At 35.8% G+C, this 13,620-nt stretch overlaps 1 protein-coding gene across 2 annotated transcripts in view; it reads right to left on the bottom strand.

The window, feature by feature from the left end:
• The window catches only part of ZNF804A (zinc finger protein 804A), a 150,885-nt gene that overhangs the window by 68,336 nt on the left and 68,929 nt on the right, over window positions 1-13,620 (bottom strand). The gene's annotated exons all lie outside the window — the stretch shown is intronic.

Raw genomic sequence — 13,620 nt, 5'->3', positions numbered from 1 at the left:
AAACTGTATTTATTCATTTATTTGGAGATGTGTTCCCAGATTGTTTCATGACCAAGGTTTTAGTGGGCACTCTAAAAGCTGCACATGTATTACATCTATTAATAGTTTATATGTCAATAATCTATATTGCCATTGTAAGTACTTACTGCAAACTGCAAATTTCAATGCAAGTATCCAATTTTTCTTGATTGTAATTGCAAATTCTGTGGGTTTTATACACTTTTTGAAAATGCTCCACTTATCTCCCAAATAAATTATGGGAGAGAAGGATAATCTCATCAGGACAGACCAAAGACACCTCTAATTTAATACCCTGTCACCAATACTAACAGATCTTTTCAAGGTCATTAAAACCATTTCATGAAAGATTCTGGAAAAAAATAAAGATCTCATAACAAAATTTCTTTCTCCTATTTTTTTTTTTTTTTTTGTAAATTTATTTAAAGAATGAGGGATTTTTACAGCCTTCCATTTTCACATTTCATCTCCTATAATTGCAGATCTGGAGAAAGAGATGCTCTGATTTTTCTTTAATCATGCTCTTGGCCTCAATGGTATTCTGTCATACTGAATTATCCATGACTTCAAACTCCTTCTCTTGGTTTTACATGTCATGTTCTTCAGTTTCAATAACTGTTAATCTACTATTGGATCTGAACAATTTTAAAACAGCCCTAATTGCTATAACTTGAGTGGGGGAGAGTAGGAACCCTCATTATTTATGGGGAAGGGAAGAGACTCTATCATCCCCTCTGCCTTTAATAAAAACCACAGAAAAGGCTTTTCACATCTAAAATTACTTTCATACTTTTCTCACCTTGCACACATTTTTAATGGCCTCAAAAACTGTTAGCAAAAGCCTTTTAGAGAAACCAAGATTAAAACTATAATTACTACATATCTACATAAATGAGCAATGGTATCAAACAGTACGCACTTAAGAAAGTTGGTACTGGAGTTTTTACAGTAGTTCCTGAAGAATTTGCAGAATTTTAAAATCTAGTGTACTTCTGTTCATCTTAATCGGAGAATTACCGTGTTTTCAATAAAAATGTACCAGTTTTTTGCATTTCCTTTGCTTCTTTGTTCTCAGAAAGAAATTAACGAAGTTATAAAAAAAGTTTTCAACATCATCAACCTCCACAGTGATATCTAGGACTTTTCCAGCCATGGTTAGTTTATGCATGCATATATACACACCATATTTTCTGAGGATAAGATACTGAATTCAGGATAAGCAACTTGCTCTGGATGGATTTTACCACATAAATTTTCTTTACTTAGACCTAAAAATCTGCACGCCAATGGATTAGCATAAATTAAAAGAGGAAAAAAAAATCTAAGATACATGAAGTAAAAACAATTATTCAAGATTAATTATTCAACTGACTACAATGTGTTTAGATAAACCCTATTTACAGCTCATTAAGACCTGAACCAACTTCAAAATTCATTTTGTGTTTTCCATTTTTGCATAAAGCATTAATAGAACCTGATCAAATCACAATGAGAAATGAACTGTCCAAAGTGGTTTTTAGGTGATTTTTCTAACAGAGAACATCACCTCACTCATATGAAAATTCTCCAGTGGAACAGTGTTGGACTTCCCACACAAATCCGTGGGCAAGACAAATATATTAAAATTTCTTACAACATCGCTCAGCAAGCTTTTCTTCTATTACAACTGATGGAAATTTGAAAGTTTTGCTTCTATCCTCTGCTCTCTCATCAAGATCCAAATTCTCATAAGAACAGAAATTAATGCTTCCAGGAAATTCTAATGAACAACCAGTATAAAAGAAAAACATGGTTTGCTTTTAATTAGTCAATCCTTAGGAAGCAAACCCAACAATTTACATAGGAAGAAACTGGAGTAGAACTCAGTAAAAAGCTTTGTTAAATTTTATCTTCGTATACACTAACTACAAATTGTTATCTTCTAGCTTTTGTACAAATCTTTCTGATAGTAGAGGCTGCAAGAAGTAAATCACTTCATCACACAGTTAAAAAAAAAATAAAATTACAAAGTTCACACTTCTGGGAAGTATGATGTACCACTTGGCCATGCTAGGTGCTGTACATGTACATTAACTGACATAACCAAAGAAATCAACAGAAGGACACAGCTAGCCAACTACACAAAGAGAAACATAGGATGAGGAAAGAATAAAAAGATTATTTTGTTGTCACCTACCATCCTCACACCCCTTCAATATTCACCTATCACACTTCTCATTCTAAGATATCTGCACCCTTCTTTCTACCTGTAATCTTGATATCAGACAGCTTTTGAACATGTTACTCACAGCTCACCATCTGAACCAGAATGTTTTTTACCAGTAATTGAACATCTTCATTATCTTTAGAAGAATACTGAGATACATCATACTCCAGGCAGACAGCCCTGTGTAGTAAGTACATTCGGTCTCTGGCTCAATAGAAAATAAACCACTGTCTGTTTTAAAGTTACACTGTTCAAAAATAATTATTATGCTAACCATAAAGCTCTGAACTTAACTTACTTTCCTTCTACACTGCAAAATAGCCACCTAGGTTTTTCCAGCTTTTCATCAATACTTTGTACCAAGTCAGTGCCCTGCAGAACGTCATTACATCAGCCAAATTTGTAATATCATAAAAATGATACCAAGCTAATTTGACAAGGTCTGTTTTCCATAAACCCATGCTGATTAGCAACAATTATATTACCCTTGTTTAATTCTTTATTAATTGAGTCCTTTAGAAACGATTCCATTATTTTGCCTGAGATCAATGTCAGGCTGACAGACTTATAATTATCTGGGTCGTTCCATTTAGCCTTTTATTGGCACAACATTAGATTTCTTACCATTGTCTGGAACTTCCCCAATATTCTATGACTTACTAAAAATCAACAGTAGTGACTCAGAGAATGACTTAAGCAGATTTTTTAAAACTCTCAGAGACCTGTAATTCGAACCTGTTGATTGCAAAATGCCCAACATTATTTATCTATTATTAAGCATCCTTAGTTACTGTTGTAATGAAATTTTGTCATGCTTGAGCAGGTTCATGTCCTTCTTATGTTGGGGATAACAATAAGTGGCTCCAATAGTCTGAACAACCGAGAAATTGATAGGTTTTCCTAACCAGTGTAGCAATTTGTTAGCTATGTTTGTAGAAGCTTATGAACGTTCATGTCCGTTTGGACTGAAGTGAGAAGCATTTTTTGTGTCTCAGGTCAGCTACTGTCACATATTTCTTTCTAAGACCCATCTGATGCACACTATATTGGTATCAGAAAAGATGGAGAGCTCTTCACCTTTGTTACAGCTACCCTTTTTGAGCAAGACACATCTTTGACTCATCATTAGGAAAAACTGTGATGTGGTGTTATTCTTGTTTATGGATAATAATAATAAGAAGAATAGTACTTTGTATATATGTAACGGCTTTGGTATAAACTTTCTGAAGTGCTTTATGAGACAGATAAACACCAAAAACCTGGGAAGACTGCTCTGGGTCATACCACAGCGCTATATTCTGTCTCTGGCAGAGACACGGGACAATTTCTGAAGTTCAACCTGTAATCCTTTGCAAGTCAGTTGCTTCCCAAAGCCAGGCATGGTTCATAACCAATTTTTAAACATAGGCACATTTCTCTTAGAGTAATTTTTCTAGTCTGCCCTACATAATTTTCAGCATCTACAACATTCTGTAGCAAGAAGTTCATGGTTTAACTATACCCTGTTTGGTGAACTACCTCCCTTTTTGGGGGTCTTAAACTGGTCTAATGCTAATGCCATTAACTGATGACTGGTTCCTCTGTTAGAATATTGAGTAACTGCTTCCTGTTCAGTCTCCACATCATTCATTTTTTTTAAACAATTACTCCCTGATTACAGTTGCAGCACAGATATACAGGATTTGTGTATCCTAAGGCCTTGTTCCATAACCTGTAATTAGAAATAGTCATATAAATTTTTATCCAGGAGAACTGTTAAGGCTGAATTTTCATTATTTTAATTGAGTAGTTCTGATTCTTCCTCTGCTGATTAAGGTAGGGTTTACATGGTAAGTTTACAGTGGTAAGTTTAAAGTGAAAGTGCACAAGGCACATATGTGGCTTTTATGTTCGTACAGACCTTCTCAATAGCAGGGAATAAACACCTATATATATTCTACAGTTGAAAAGGCAAATAATAAGAACTTTCATGATAAATCATAATTTTTAGGTAACAAATTTTAGGTGAAAATAGAAGATTTTAAGGTATGTACAGAATGTATTGAGTTCAGAGCAGAAACATCTGTACAGCCCAGAGGCCAAATAGACTGTTTCATAGCCCATTTATTTACAGGGGATAAACAAGCGCATTTATACCATATCTGTAATGAAAATCTTGCCTGTATATGAATTAGGTTTTTTCCTCTTGGTGTATGTAGGATCTGTCATCCAGAATTAGAGTGAATATTTTTGTTGTTTTAAAGATCGATTTCTCAAATAACCTAAAAAGTAAGCCTAGTATTCTGTAAAGAAAAGGACTATTAAAAAGCAAAGAGCACCCTTAGCTAGCCCTCAACAAAGCAATGTAAGAAAAAGAATTTTTGCAGTACCTTGAAGGCTAACTCTCTCTCTTAATAATAAACTCCCCAATTTCCCACCAGTACTGTTTTTATAATACAGTTTTCCTGCCTTAGGTTTTATCTAAATTTATGCTGGCTATATTCTAAATTTAAAATTGTTTGGCAACATCATCATGGGATATGCAGTGGTCACAGCTTTTCTCTGAAGCATGCAATTGGTTTATCTTTGGTTATCCGTGATCCAATGAGATAGCACTGGTTTTTCTAAGCATGTGCCTTGTTATCCTCATACAACATGGACTTCTGTGGTATCAAAATGCTTATCCATCACTTTTGAATACCTGGAGAAAGCTTGAAGTGGCGACACTGATAACAAGAGAGAAGAGTAGTGTCTGTACACTAATGTTCAAATCATTTTTTTCCACTGGACATCAGAACTCATTTATATTCACAAAATAGAATAATTCACATGTAGATGTTATTCTTTTTGTTTCTAGGGTAAATATGAAACTCAGAGCATAAAGCTAACCGTGACACTGCATCACAAAGACTTTCTCAAACCAACAAAGTGTATTTTAATTGAGTTAATGCAGGCTGTGTTTGGAGCTGGTGTTGTAATCGTTCTCCTGGTTTTGTTATCAATGGGACCTCTAATACAACTATGTCTATGGCTGAAGTTTCCTGCACTGTCTTAACATGTGGTTTAACTGTTTTCTACAGATAACCTAAGTGCTTTGTATGGAAAAGCAAGAATGCTAGTTATTGCTTCCATGGTATTTTGGTAACTGTATTTCTACAACATTATGACTTAGCATGATTGAAGACATACTAAAATCCTATGTGGCTCTATCACACCTCTTGATAGTGCTGTAGAAAATGATGAAAAAGATCAAAGTAACAAGGAAAACAAGTAAAGAAAGGTGTAAAAGGCATTTGCTTTTTAAAAATATCATGAGATGGCAGCTATCTGGCAATATCAAATATTAAAGGTGCAACGTTTCACGGGAAGACGCAGCATTTCAACTGATGCAATTGGTGAGAAGTATGCAATCTTAACAGCTAATGTGATGAACCATATTCAGCAGTACTTCTTAATAAGCAACGATTTTGCTTAACAGACATTCAAGTAATAGCATCTGAAACTTGTGGAGAAACTGCCTTCATGTGTTGAACTCTGCATAGATCACAAAATCGATTTTGTAAAGGTATTAAAGAAAAATTAAGCTATTTCTTTTCCAATCAACATGTATTGTTCTGTTCTAGTCTTAAAGAAAGAAGCAGTCTTTGAAAGAGGTAGGACGGGTACCCTTAAGGTATTTCTCTGTTGATGGGAAGGTAGTACAGGAAAGCATTTAAAGTATCCAGTAGCAGCAGTATGTACTAGGACATCTTGCGGATTTATCCATCTTAATTTGTGTTGTACAACTGATGCGTTTTCTGGCACTGTAACTTTTTTGTGGCATTTGCATCCTGCTTACAAATACCAATCATTCACTTGACTGCACTGTCGAAACAGAAGACTTAGGAGTGGACTGAAAATGTCAGCATCCCTTTGAATGCAAATTATTATTTCAAAAGGCTCCATACAATTAAAATCTATGAAGTACAAACTGATATAAGTTAATGCTGTTGTCGTGGCATTAAACAATTCCATTCACCACAGGTTTGGAATATTTTGGCAATGTTGATCAGTACGATCAAACGTTTTAGCGTGGATCAGGGGTGCAGTTTTGAAGTTGATCTCTGGGTCACCTCCACTTGCCACAAGTTCATTCACATTACAGAGCAGTTTTTCAAGTGACCTCCCTTTGGGTGCATCCTAGTCGGCTCCAATGGACCATGCAGCCTTTAGCAGTGGGAGAAGAACTACTTTTAACCCAAAGGAAGGCCTCCTGAAATCTGCTCCCATCGCACCACATGATTTACTAATGGAGGTGGAGGCAAAGTTTAATTAATGTTCGTTCTGAATTTATTTAATCTTTTTGTTTGCCCAAACTGTTACCTTGTCCCACTTCACCACCTTCCGGTCTCACATGTGCACTTAGCCATTCACAAGCTTTTTACTTTTTTCATAAATTAACAGCAACTATTCCATCATCTTAAAAAAAAAAACCCACCCCTTAAGAATAAAACCAACCTCTTTTCCATCAAACTTCAATTTCCACTTCTATTTCATATCCATGAACCACTTCACATATGACTAATTGATCTTTTAGGGTTTTTTAACCTGTAACATGTTTCTTGCACCATTTACATCATCAGGTCCTTCTCTATACTGCGTTATCGAAATTTTTGATGATCTGCTTTTAGCAATTTGTTTATCTGATTTGCACTCCTCATCTATCTTGCTTGGTTAGTCATCATTTAAAACTGTTAACTGATCCTTTGCTAAACTCCTATCTTCCCTGGGCTTTTAGGATACCAAGACTGTTCTCTTTATCCTACCATACTGGTGAATTACTCACTTAAGCAATCCACAACAGAACTGGAAAAGGGCAAAGGAAAGCAGCACCCAACTAATCTTTTGTGCTATGGGTAAAGAGAGCTTCTTGACATGAACTGTAATCGAGGACAATATTTTAAGGTAAGGGATTTGAGGTGTGTTGTAGGCCTGGTGTCTGGTGGAAGGAGGTTTACTGAATGTTATCATAAGAGGAGCTGGTCTTTTAAAAGGGAGAACATGGCCAAGGGCACAAGTGAAAAGAACAGATACAAAGGGAGAAAAGCCATTAATTTAGCACAAAATCAAGATACTAGAAAACTACGTTAATCAATACATCAAAAAAGATGAAAAGAAGGAATGCTTTGCCTTTGTGCAAATGTTAAGTGCCTGTAATAAATAAAAAGTAATGAAATCTTTCATTTAGAATAAATTTGAACAGGTTGCAAATAATGTAGCCTAATGGGAAAATTCAAATGATTGAAAGGCTGAAAACATATTTAAATAGCACTGAGAGGGAAGAAGAGGAGAAGTGGTGGCTCAAATATGAGGAATTTTTCTGTGTTCATAGTAATTTATGAAGTAATTGTCTTGAATAACTCCCAGCTCTACTTTCTAATATATAATTTGTAAAATGGGGATCTAATTCACCATGTGCAGTAGGCCACCAGCAGAGAGCAACATGGCCAGCTCCTCAAAAGCCTTCTGGAAAGTGTAAGAATTAAAATCACTATTGTGGAAGACTTCAATTGGTATGATGTTACTGGAGTCATGCTGCCTTCTAACAGTACTGTTTAAATTTCTTTAAAAATATCTACATAAATAATGTACATAAATGTAGAAGATTGATTTCCTTTTACAAAATCTGATTTTGAGAAAATTCTATATTAGGCCTCATCTTCACAGATGAAGACAAAATTACTGATGATTTAAGTACCAAAGGGAGTAAATAACCAAAGTACAAAAAAGGATGAGTTCACTAAGTTCTGAGCTGCAAGAGTGATTTTAGAAAATCTGTGTGTGTGTGTGTGTATGCGTGTATAAATATATATACATATGTGTGCACAGTGCACTGCAGTAGCCAGCTTTTGAGAATAATTGTGACATTTCAGATTAAAAAGAGAACTCACTGAGGGCAAGGGAGAGTGGTTAAAATAAATAAAAAAAACAGCAAAGGGGAAGTTGATGTTAATAATTATGAATCAGAATCTAGAAACTGTAAAAAGCTACTGCAGAATGTGTGTGTGTATACATATATATATATATATACACACACACACATGTATGTAGCCTGGGCTGCATCAAGAGAAGTGTGACTGGCAGCTCAAGGACCCTCATCATAAGAAACGCATGGACCTGCTCAAGGAGGGCTGGAGCACCTCCCTTATGATGATGGGCTGAGAGAGTTGGGGCTGTTCAGCCCAGAGAAGAGAAGGCTCTGGGGAGATCCTTGTAGCAGCCTCCCAGTGCTGAAAGGGGGCCTATATAGGAAAGATGGGGAGGGACTCTGCATCAGGGAGTGTAGGGATAGGACAAGGGGTAACCGTTTTAAACTGACAGAGGGTAGATTTAGATTAGATCTAAGGAAGAAATTCTTCCCTGTGAGGGTGGTGAGACACTGGCACAGGTTGCCCAGAGCAGCTGTGGCTGCCCCCTCCCTGGCAGTGTTCCAGGCCAGGTTGGACGGGGCTGTGAGCAACCTGGGCCAGTGGAAGGTGTCCCTGCCCATGGCAGGGGGGTTGGAACTACATGGTCTTTAAGATCACTTTCAACCCAAATCATTCTGTGATATTAATAAAATCTGGATTTCAGGTAAATGCCAAGTTGAGACTGATCATTCAAAGTCAGAAATCAGTATGAAAATGTGTTAATGTGCATTTGAGCATTCACATAATTGCACTATATCATACATTGTATAGCATATACTCTGCTTTGAGGAAAACTGATGTAACATTACAGTTACTTTTAAAAATAAATTTAGAAAAGTCGAAGTCAAAATATAATTCACTTTAAAATACAAATGGTAGGCAAAATTTTACCTGCTCATACTAAAAAAAGAAAATTATTCTTTTGATTTTCAAGTATACTTCATTTTTTAACGATTTATTTTAGAAAATGATTTTTAATCAAGCTTTTTCTCCCGTATCAGTAGTGAAGTTCACCTTTAGAGAGTTCTGCTACTTCTGTCCTCCTTCATTGCCCACATGCAAAAATTCTAACAGGATTTGGTTAATACACTTCCAAGCACCTGCGACATCATCTGACTGAATACAGTTCACCATGGAAATGAAGAGTGCCTGTCACTAGGGAAGATGACAAACCTCCTAAGGAACTCATTTCCAATAAATCTAGCTTTTCCCTTTACTGTTACAACTTGACAGCCTGCAAATATCGAGTTGTTTCTTTGTATCACACACGTTACTTTTTAAGCTATTCTTATATTTGGTAAAGTTTTTATTACAATCATATTTGACTTTCACAGTTACTGAAAACTTTTATATTTCCCCAGGTTAATGCTGCCTGATTCGAAAGAAAGTTTCTACATGACAGTTTTCATCCAAAACCAAAACAAGGTTCTTACCCTTCCCATCTCTGAGACTTCCTCTGCAGATAATGAAAAAATTAGACAGTGCCAATAGTCTGAACTTATCCTTTTTTAATGCAGATGGCTAAAATGGGAGTGCTGCAGTGTCCACTGCAAGTGCGTAAAATGGAGTAGAAATCATCTTTGTAGATAGCTGAAGTTAATTGAGATGAATCTAACTCACTGCACAGCCATACATTTTTAACACTACATTTGTTCCTTCAGACAGGTTTGTGAGTTAATTTTGGCTAATCTTATTTATTACTGAGAAGCAACCAGAAACCGAATTTCTAAATGTAAAGGAAAACCTAATTCACAGATTTATAGATAATCATCATCATCATCACCTCAGCTCCGCTTCTGAACTCAAGTTATTTTGGATTTATTCAGAATGGCACAAATACCAAAGTTAATAAGGATAACCCTATTACAGTCCTAAAAAATGCAGGTCCATGGCTTCTGCAAGACATAAGAGTTTGATTTGACACCACACATGCTGTGTTGCCCCTCTTTTCCTAAATAATGTGGTGAATAACACTCCAATGCTTTTTTCAATCGGACTACTGGTAGTCCAGTACTTTGACAGCCAATCCCAACAATTTGGAAACTCTTGGCCAGATACCAAAATGGCAATTCCAGCTGAAACTAACAAAATACAAAAGAGGACAAAACCAGAACTGGCATAACACTGCAGGAAGAAAATACTATCTGGAATTAGATTTTGTAAAATCCGAAGTTTAAAAGCTTTTAGCACTAGCTTTCTTTTATTATCTACTGCACCTCAGGTATCCATACAGATATCCATCTTTACATAAATTCTCTACGGTGGAACATTTTCCTTCATGACTCTCCAGTACAAATCTTTCAGCTCAGTGACACTCCTGGCCATATTTTATGTCTTTGATTTTTTTCATCCTCTTTGACAGCCATGCTCTTTAAGGTAGACTGAATGCTTCCAGCTTCTTTGAGAAACTGAGTTTTCAAAGCTCTGGCCTCACAGGTGCTAACATTTCCTTATATTCCCTAACCCTAAAGAGCTATTAACAATTTTCTCACAGTATATGCTTTTTGTTCTTGTGCTGGCTGGCAGAAGGTCTGAGAAAAACCAACAGCTCAGTCTCGCCAAAGTCTGGGATGTAAGTTGTCAATCAAGGCAAAGAAAGGAAGATGCTCAGCAGGGACTGCTCTTCACAAAATCCTTCAGTTCCTATCGACTTCCCAAGAAGAGCTGGTGCACATCCAATTGCCACCTTCCAACCTTCCCTCAGAGATAGCAGCAAGATAGGACAGGGACAAGGCCACACTCAAGGTCTTCGTTATCCTCAGTAAGGCAGGATTTGGCCTCAGTGAAGATGTGCTGCGTAGCCCCTTCAGACTTCCTTTATTTTGGTTGGTTGGGGTTTTTTGATGGTTTTTGTTGTTGTTTTGTTTTTTTTTTTAAGTAAAGGGCAAAATAAGGCATCTTCTTGAAATTGTTTGAAGTGGATTGACATTTTTCAGTTGAAGACTGTAGTTAGTTTCACAGCAGGCCTAATTTTTAAATTTAATGTTCTAGCGCATATAAAAAGGAAAGCATCCTAGGGGGATAATAACTTTTAGCAATCAATTGATTGCATATAGCTGCTGGTTTTGCAGGTACAATCTCTTTAAGGAGGTTGTAAAATAGGAAAATCGTAGCCTTCAGATGTACGGATTATCGGAGTTTGCAGGAAAACATTAACGTAAGAGCTGTTTGCTGGTATGTTTTAGAATTTTCTTCTTTCATAATAAATATGTCAGTGTATAAAGGAGTAAATGGACATCAGGTCAGAATGCATCACCTATTTAAACTGTCACTCTCAGAGTTTTGTTGTGGTTTGGGGGATGGGGTGGTGGTGGTGTCTCTGTAGCTACTTCTGAAGAAAACTTGTTTGTAATTTTACTCAGAGGAAAATGTAAGATTAACCTAGACGATTTTAACTACATAGCTTTACTCAAGTCAACTGAAAGAGTTTAATATCATATTAATACTGCAGCAGTGAACACCTCCCTGCACCAACACGTTTTCAGTTTTCATTAAGTCCCTTACTTTTGCTATCTTTTTTGCTAAACACGTATATTTGTTATACACACAGAGTAGTACACAGAGGAAAAGATATTATTAATATTTAATAGAAGTGTATATTAAAACCCTGTATCCCATTTTTCATACAAAATGCAGCCTCTCAGGTGGAAAAGAGTTCCCTGAAACCCATCTTCAGGTTTGTTTTCGCATTAAATTAATACAATTTAAATAGTAAAGAGAAATTAAATGGATCAAAGACACCACTATCAACTTATGTTACCATGTAGTTGTTAAATATTACCTTCTATGTACAATGTATGAATTGAAAAAAAAAGTAAGCTGTTTTCTAAATGCATGTGTATTACATTCACAAACAGGGAAACATGGGTAACTGCTGTATGCCACAGAACTTGTGAGAGATGATGCTTTAGCAATACCGCTACTCTCCGTTCTGAAAAGTTGCTTTCAAGATAAATTTGTATTTGTAAACTAGTTATTGTGAAGAATATTAGCCTGAAAGCAAGACTGAATTTTAAATTTGCATTTATACCCACAGTGGCTTATGCTGATAGGCAATATACAAGCTTGGGAGTGGCTAAATTCACACAATTTAGAAGCACTATGCAAATATGAGATTTGCAAGTTTGTTCGAAGATTCATAAGGTTTTAATGTCAGACCAGCCTCTTCCTCTTTATCTCCTAGTATTTGTTTCTATCACAACTGGAAAGACTGGATACATACTCCTTTTCCTCTTACCAGCTGCTCTTAGCCAGGCTTATACATTAAAAAATAGGAGATACCATACTTCCACATGAACTGAACTCAATAAGAAGTCTTAAAATTGCTCTAGCAGTACCCCTGACATCAGACTACTAGCACACTTCTAGATCAAAACCATATATGCATAGCAAGATCTCAACCCAGGCTCTAATCACAATCAGTCAGTGAGGTAAGTCTATGTTATTAAAAATATATTGCATCTTTTTATTCAATTACTTAATCACAATTACACGACATAAGAGATGAACTTGCATTTAAAAAACTCAAGGTTCTGGACTGTTTGAGCTTAACAAGGACAAAATAATCAGTTGCAGATGCTTTCACTTAACATTCAGAAAGATCCCATGGGACAGCAAGATTTAATTTTATGGTCATCTGCCATTTTAATGATGTGCTTGTTATAATGCAGAACATCTCTGTCTTACTTGCCTGGTTATGGAAAACATACTAAACTAAATTTGGAACGCATTTAGCTGCACTATCACTAACAAATAATATATGTCCTCGGAATATGAATTGCTAATATATCTGTTCTATTTTTTATTTAAAAGAAAAAACATAAACCTTTGCTATTTAAGCAACACTTAAGTCTGTGAGTTGCTCTTACCTTTTTTTTGCTTCCAATCTTGAATTTCATGCAACCTAAGCCATTCTTCAATTCCTCCCTTACAGTGCATTTCTTTTTATCTGGGATGTGATATAATATAGAAATGTTCAGAGACCACATGTGTTTTGTCTGGAAGAGCATAAACTATTTCATTTTCAGTGAGGACATTTAGAAAGAAAGTGAGCTTTTCACCTACCATTACCTACAATGAAACCTGTGGATCTTAAGCATCTCTAACAAGCCATAAAAGAAGAATTACAATTCATTTGCACAGTGTGTTACAGGTCAGATGCTCTACAATCCTTATACATAAAAATCCTAATGTCTGTTGAAGATGGTAACATAACCAAAGCAAATGAGCCAAAAAGATCCCTTCTAAGGGTTGAACACATATTCATGGACTGTTTTCTGTTCCCTTGCAAAAACATAAGATTAAGTTTTTACTGTAATGTGTGTAACAGACCAAGACTATAGACAAAAATACTTTTGTGAGAACGTAAAAACTGTCATATGTGAATAAGTGTATTTTTTGTTAAGAACTAAGTAATACTTACCCTATAATAATGCTTAATCTAAAACTAAATAGTGATAGCTCCCCATA

Source organism: Athene noctua, chromosome 7 (assembly GCF_965140245.1).
Source record: "Athene noctua chromosome 7, bAthNoc1.hap1.1, whole genome shotgun sequence".
In the NCBI taxonomy this organism is placed as follows: domain Eukaryota; kingdom Metazoa; phylum Chordata; class Aves; order Strigiformes; family Strigidae; genus Athene; species Athene noctua.
Note: the sequence above shows the minus strand (reverse complement) of the source record. Positions and strands in the feature narration are given on the sequence as shown.